Raw genomic sequence first — 7,422 nt, 5'->3', positions numbered from 1 at the left:
ATTGGCAATATCAGGTATTACTTCTGCTGATGATCTAGGTTCCACTCCAATCACTTCTTTCAAAAGGTCTTCTTCGTTGTCTCGTAAAAATAGCTCCTTGTCACTCACAGATTTAATTTTTATTTTCCTTTCCTTATACTTAAAAGATAGACCTTGAGGAAATTCCCACCTGAAGAGTATTCTATTCTTTTTCAGTAGGTCAACCAAATCTTTATAATGAGCTCTGGCGTTTAAAATGTGCTTGGGTATGTCCTTGAAGATTTCCACAAAGGAATTTTCAATTTCCAGCATCCTTTGGTAATGTAGGTTCAATATTTTATCTCTTTCTTCTTTTGATCTTAAAGTTATCAGACAATCCCTTGGTTTCTTTCTGTTCTGTCTTCTGCCCAATCTGAAAGCAGCCTCTATTTTAAATTCTTCTTTCCCCAGCTCCTGTTGCCAAAAGTCCAAAAATTCTTTTGTGAGAAAGTCCACCAAACTATCTTTCTCACTTTCAGGCACTGCTCTTATTCTCAAATTTCTCTCTTTTCTTTGCATTTCAAGCATAGACATAGCTAGCTCATGTTCTTCCAATTTTTAATGAACTGGTGGTATCTTTTCCTGGGTGGTGACAGCAATCTCTTTGGCTTCTTCTGCAATCTTTCGAGTTGTGGCTGATTCTTCTAAAAGTTTCCCAATAGACTGCGTGTTAGAATTCACCTTCTCACCCAGGTCATTAATACTTTTCGTGTTCAAATCAAGCTTTGCTGCAACCTCAGGCAGTTGTTTCCTAGATTCCGCCAATTGTTTGCTGGATTCCTCACCTTGTTTAGTCAAATGTTCCAAAGATTCATTTATCTTACAAAGAGCTTGCGTTACAGCATCGGTAGACATAGCTTTTGGTTTTGTCTGGTCTGCTGCAGCTGTTACTGTGCCAGAAACTGAGGCCCTTCTCCGGTGTGAGGCGTCAGTCCTCTGTTGTTTACCCGATCTAGTTCCATATGCCATAACACTCTCACACCAGCCAAGGTCGTTCCCACGCCTGTAGGTTGTTTTCAAGTGGAAGTTTCCAATGGCTTAACTTCTACAGTCCCATTTGCAGCTATTTTAACCAAATCCTCTAGAGGGGGAAATCTCCAGAGTGCTTGCAACAAAATGTCTCTTTAAAAAGAATCCAAAATTCCTGTTGTAACAATCCCCCCAAAGTCTTGTAATCCAGTAATTCTGTATCTTTCACAGAGTTAAATTAAGTATCAATTTAAAAGAGTTTCCTTTAGCAAAGTGACAGTCCTCTATTTGGCTTCCCTATCAAGACAGTCCGTTCCCAGGGTTTTAAGACAGTAGATGTAATTCCAAAAAGTTCCTTTTTCATGCAGGTATTTCGAATAAATTTTCCTCCCCCTCTGCTCCTGCACGCATGAGGGGGATTTCAAATTCAATGTCTAGTTTACTGATTTTCAAAGTAGTCCTCTTAAATTACGCTTTGCGCTCTCTTTGCTTTGATCTTTCTGCAGTCCGGAAAGGCAGACTTCCTTATTTTTTGGCTTTCCCGTTTCCAGCCGAATTATTCAATAATTTGTTCCAATTTCAGATAGTTATTTGTATCCTACTCACGGGTAGTTGTTTTCAGTCCGAATTACAGGAAGGAATCAGCGCTCTCCGACAATGGCGACGCGGCTTCGCTCCACGGGCTTGAATGACGACTCTCAGCACCGCTCCTCACACCCGCTGCCGTTTCGGAGCCTTTAAAAAGGCTCCTTCGCAATTTGGGGGGGGGGGGCAAAGGTGCCCGCCGAGTCTCCTTGTTCACAGGCTTCCACGCCTATGACTTTTAAGGGTCCCCGCTTCAATCTTGTGTTTGTGACATCTCTCGCCCCCTAAAAAATTAATAACAATATTTATTTTAAAATATGGACTATTCCTAAACAATATTAATTAATATTAATCCATAATGATGTTGATTAATAGTAATATATGATGATATTAGTGTGGACTATTAATTAATATTAATTAATCAAAGCAAGTAATAATATTAAGTAGCAAATAATAATTGATATTAATATTAATTAATAATAATGTTAATTTAGAAATGCAGACCTAATCCGAGTCCTTCCGTAACACTTATTTCTTTATGAAATGTGGGGGAAATAAATAATAGTACAAACATAAAAATGTAACAACAACAACATCCACCGCAATAATATCATTTTATTGTTTGTATTTGCCCATCTGAGAGGATTACCTGAAAATAATCACAGTTCTTCCTTGATTTATTTCTTTATGAAATGGGTGGGATATAAATAATACAGATCCGGAACACCTTGGAATATGTATGTTTTGGTCCCCGAATTTAATAACAACAACAACAACAAATTTATTATTTGGCCTGGGTTGCCCCAAAGCCATCATAGTTCTTCCTTGATTCATTTTTTATTTCTTTATGAAATGGGTGGGATAGAAATAACAGCAATAATATATCATATAATATGAGATACGATGAAACAATAACATTAAATTAAAAAATAAAGGAATTCACCTAACATTAGAGAAGGAAGGCCTGGGGAAAAACTTGTTTTTTTCCTGTTATTCCCCGGGGAAAATTGGAAAAAAACAGTTTGACATAGTTTGAATATTCCACACACTCCCCCCTCCCACATTTTTTATAGAAAAAAATCAGGGGGGAAACCTGGTTTTCCCCAGGGCTTCCCATCCCTACCCAAGATCTCTGGGCGGTTTGGGAAAGCTTCCGAGAATTGCAGCCAGGAGTCCTGCAGGCTCAGGTTTAAAGATGGGAAGGCCTGGAGGGGAAAAAAGGAAAATTGGGGGGAGGGAACAGTTTTTTGCGGGGTGGGTTATGGTGGGGGTTTTTAAGCCTTTGCCCCCCAGAAAAAATGAAAAAAATAAAACCCAGCCAGAGGGGCGGTGTATAAATAAATTATTATAATTATTTAATAAAAACCTGTTTTTTCCAATTATCCCACACTTTTTTCCCAGCCACTCTGGGCGGCCCCCAACATAATAAATAATAATAATAATAATAATAATAACCCTAATCCCTGTCCCTAACCTTTATCCCTATCTCTAACCCTAATCATCATCATCATCATCAATCTTTATTACGGTCCACAGACCCAACAAAACATTACAAATTAATACAGAGTTCATACAGTCTACCTCCAGGTTAATCAAGCACTTTGTTTGGAATATAGGGCTCGTTTGTTCTTGCAACCACCGATAAAAACTTTGCCACTGCCAGCGTTCTAGCTTTTTCTTCCAGTAGGAACCTGACATAGTGAGCCTCTGACTTTCCCGGGAAAGGCACCAGCAAGGGTAGTATCAGTTCAGCCCTGGCCTGCTCATACTTCGCACAATGTAACAAAATATGATCTATGGAATCGATGTCTTGAGCACACGAGCAAAGTCTGTCCTGGTAGGGAACTCCTCTCAACCTACCATCCAGCACTGCAGAGGGGAAGACATTCAGTCTGGCTTTGGTGAAAAGCCTTCGATAGTTAGGTACCGTTAGGTTTTTGATGTAAGATGTTAACTCAAAGACATACCCATATTGAACTCCTGCTGCCAGCGGACTACAAACTGCGTGTGACCGAGATCGCAAGTCACTGTTCATGGAACTTTGAAGTGTCAGGCATAGCCCTATTGGCTTTAGCCCAAACGTAGCAGAGTTTTCCTGCACAGCGAAGAAGCTAGTCGTGGTGGAAATGACTAGTCAGCTAGACTCAGAATAACTATTTACAGGATTTATTTAAAGGAAAAATAAAACCAGCAGAGTTTCTGCATATAAAACAAAGCAAAATAAACCCTTTCTTTCTCTCTCTCTCTCTCATAACCATACACAGCACTTCACTCCTAACACACCTCACACCAAACTGAGCTAGCAAACCTAGATAACAGAGTTGAGTACTGGTCGTTAACCAATCAGAGTGAGTAGTTTCTAGGTCAAGCAGACCTTGGCTTTCTGCCAAGAGTAAATTGACACCAGCTTGAGTTAATTGGTGAAGCTAGAATCTGCAAGTTTCCCACGAGAACCAATTAACAGAAACTGAACAACTGTGTGCATTGTCCCATAATCTTTGCTTTAAAACCTTTTAGGCGCCTTCATAGCCCAGGTAATACAGTTGGGGGGGAGACAGACCAATAGAGGTGGCTTTTTTAGCCATGGTTTTCTGCCATTTGCTGACAAATTCCTCATTGGTCAAATGTTGGTACAGACCCTTCCCTAGATTAAACACTGAAATCCTGAGCCAATGTTTCAGGGCAGCCCACCACGCTCTAGCTAAAATTGGGCATTCACCAGCTTCCAACAGAAGTACGGAGTTAGGGACGCAGTTAGGTACCTGCAGCAGAGATCGTATAAATTTTGCCTGAAAGCCATCTAGCTTTGGCAGGTCCCCATTATGCCAGACGTTTGCTGCATACAGGAGTTGGGAAACGGGCTTTGCATTGAAAACCCTTAAGGCTGCTGGACATATTTGCCGCCCTTTGTGAAGAAGAATCTATGTATGGCTAGCTTTGTAATCTCCGCCTTTTGAAGGGAGGTTTGCCAATGGTGCTTCCAAGATCCTGTATGATGGAATGTGAGCCCTAGGTAACTGAAGTATTTTACCTGTTCAAGGTTATGGCCATCCAGCACCCATTTAGACTGGGAGAATCTTCTTTCGAAGACTAAAATTTTAGATTTTTCATAATTAATGGATAAACCATTTCCAGAACAGTAATCAGAAAATTTCCTCAACAGATAATTCAAGCCCAGTCTGGAACGCGAGATGATGGCCGCGTCATCAGCATTCAACAACAAAGGGGTCCTTCTCATTCCTATTTTTGGAATGTGTCCATCTGGGTCCATTAAGTTCTCTTCTAGGTCATTTAAGAATAGACAAAACAATGTGGGGGCCAAAATACAACCCTGTCTCACCCCCCTAGTCATCTCGATGCTGCTTGATAGCTGTCCCTGTCGACCGCATCGGACCTGCAGTTTGGTTCCATTGTACAGGGCTTTTATAAGAAAGAGAAGTCGTTTGTCTTGCAAAATCAGACTCAATTTGGACCATAGCTGGGATCTGGGGATGGAGTCAAACGCTGATTTCAGATCCATGAAGGCCACGAAGAGTTTACCCTGTAGAGGTCTGGTATACTTCTCAGCTAGGAAGGACAGCATTAGACAGTGGTCTGTTGTTGAATGGTTCTCACGAAAAGCTGCCTGGGCTTCAGATAGTATATTATGTTCATTTAGAAAAGTTGTCAGTTTGCTACTGAGGAAACGGGCATACAGTTTCCCAATTATTGAGAGCAGGCTAATAGGCCTATAATTGGAAGGTACATTTGGGTGGCCTCTCTTAAAGATTGAAACTACTATAGCATGTTTCCAGCTATATGGTACCTTACCCGAGTTATTTACTACCGTAAAGAGTGCTGCCAGAAGCGGAGCCCACCAGTGCTGGTTTGATGTAATCAACTCAGCTGGGATAAAGTCTTTCCCCGGAGCCTTTCCACTCTTCAGATTCCCAATTAATGTATGGACTTCCTCCACAGTAACCGGCCTCCAATGAGGGAGCAGTGACAATTCTGCCCTGTCATCCTCCTGTAAGCTGGAAGGGAGGTTTGGATTTTCCATAAATATATTTCTGAAGTGGTTCTCCCAAACCTGAGCTGGAATGACACAGCTGGGGGCTGAGGAACTATTTTTCATTGAGTCGGAGACCAGTTGCCAAAAGAGTTTAGTTTCATTGTTTAGTGAGGCATTCAATAGTAGGGACCAGGAATTTTGTTCGGACTGCCTTTTTTTTGAGGCCAGAAGGGCTTTATACTCTTTTTTAAATTTTGAAATAGGATTGAGGTAAGTAGCTTAATCCAGCGTTTCTATAGGCCAAATAGGCATTCCTTAAGGCTTCCTTCTTTGTGCGGCACTCTTGGTCAAACCAACCGTGCCCTTTAGCAGTGCGTGGCTTGCCGGCTGAGTTTATGTTAACCGAGACCACATCCTGCAAGGACTCAATGAGATTTTTGTAAGCTGTCAGGGAGGAGTCTATTGATAAATTGTTTGTTATAATTGATCTTAACTTAATTGCAGTTTGTAAATTCAATCTATTCCCAACTGCAATTGCTATCCCAGGTGTCCATTTTTTCCTATGCAATGCTGGATCATTTGCTTTGTCTATATCCTCATGTTCTATGTGAGAGCACTGAATTGAATTTTGGCCAGTAGTGGAGATGATAAGAGGTAAGTGGTCACTTTCAGTCCTATTATCTATGGTGAATTTTTTAATTGATTCGAAGGCCTCTCTGTTAGTGAGACAGTAGTCTACTGTGCTGGCTCCATTTGTATTTATGAATGTGTACTCGCCTTCTCTTTCCCCGGGGAATGCCCCATTAGCAATGATCAGGTCAAGACTTATTTGTAAAAAAGCCAGGCAGAATCCAGCATAGTTGATTTGGCAATCTTTCGAATGTCTACGTGGGGGTGGGTTTAGAAAAAGGGCGCTATTTTCCTTTAGATCTCTTAATATTGGGAATTTTATTTCCAGGCTATCATCATTTGAGCCTATTCTGGCATTCATATCTCCCATTAGGTAAAATGGCGATCCAGGGTACCTAATTTGTAGGGAGTAAAGGAAACTATGGAATTTATGCCACGTGCTCTCTATCTGTGTTTGCACTGTGTATGGTGGAATAAAAGCTGAAACAAGAATAATACTCTTGGATTCCATATGCAAGGTGATCCCCCGTGCCAGCTGCTCAAAAACTGAGCACTCAATAACTTGTGATGCCAATTGAGTGGAAACCAGAGTTACTAGCCCCCCCCCCTCCGTCGTCCCCTTCCAAGCGGTTTAGAGGCCTTGTGTGCTGGTCCTGGGGGTAAGGTACCTTGGGTGTAGCAGAGTCCACACGAAGAGGGGCAAGGTCCGAGGCAGAGAGCCGGGCGGGGAACAGGAACGCTGGAACAGGAGGCTGTGCAGGGAACAGGAACACCGGATGGTCGGGAACAGGAGGCCGAGCAGGGAACAGGAGTACCGGATAGTCAGGAACAGGAAGCCGAGCAGGGAACAGGAGTACCGGATAGTCAGGAACAGGAGGCCGAGCAGGGATCAGGAACACAGGAAGGTCCGAAGCCAACAACGACGTTGCTCCCGCAACCTGGGGCCGGGCTGACTGGGCTTTTATCCTCTTCTAAGGCCAGGGGCAGTCCCGGCCCCCAGGAGCCCCGCCTCCTCTGGCCTTAAGGCGAGCACTCCTCCTGGGGGCAACCAGTTCCCTTCGCCTCTCTGCCCTAAGCCTCTGCAGATCAGGAGAGGCCGAAGGGTTACTGGGCCCTGGAGGAGGCTCACCTGTGGCCACTGAGTCGTCAAGCCTCTCTGGGGCCAGAAGGGTTTCACCTGGGGCCAGCTCCTGATGCACTGCCACAGGTGCAGGTTCTTCAGCATCTAG

General features: G+C 42.8%; 1 long non-coding RNA gene across 1 annotated transcript; it reads right to left on the bottom strand.

The window, feature by feature from the left end:
- Window positions 1-3,077: 3,077 nt before the first annotated feature.
- On the bottom strand, window positions 3,078-5,810 carry LOC310697860. Its single transcript, XR_014521222.1, has 2 exons — window positions 4,049-5,810; window positions 3,078-3,599 (listed from the first exon to the last, which is right to left on the bottom strand). It is a non-coding gene; the product is annotated as an uncharacterized lncRNA (long non-coding RNA).
- Window positions 5,811-7,422: the final 1,612 nt, after the last annotated feature.

Source organism: Podarcis liolepis (assembly GCF_965112155.1).
Source record: "Podarcis liolepis genome assembly, chromosome: W".
Taxonomy (NCBI): domain Eukaryota; kingdom Metazoa; phylum Chordata; class Lepidosauria; order Squamata; family Lacertidae; genus Podarcis; species Podarcis liolepis.
Note: the sequence above shows the minus strand (reverse complement) of the source record. Positions and strands in the feature narration are given on the sequence as shown.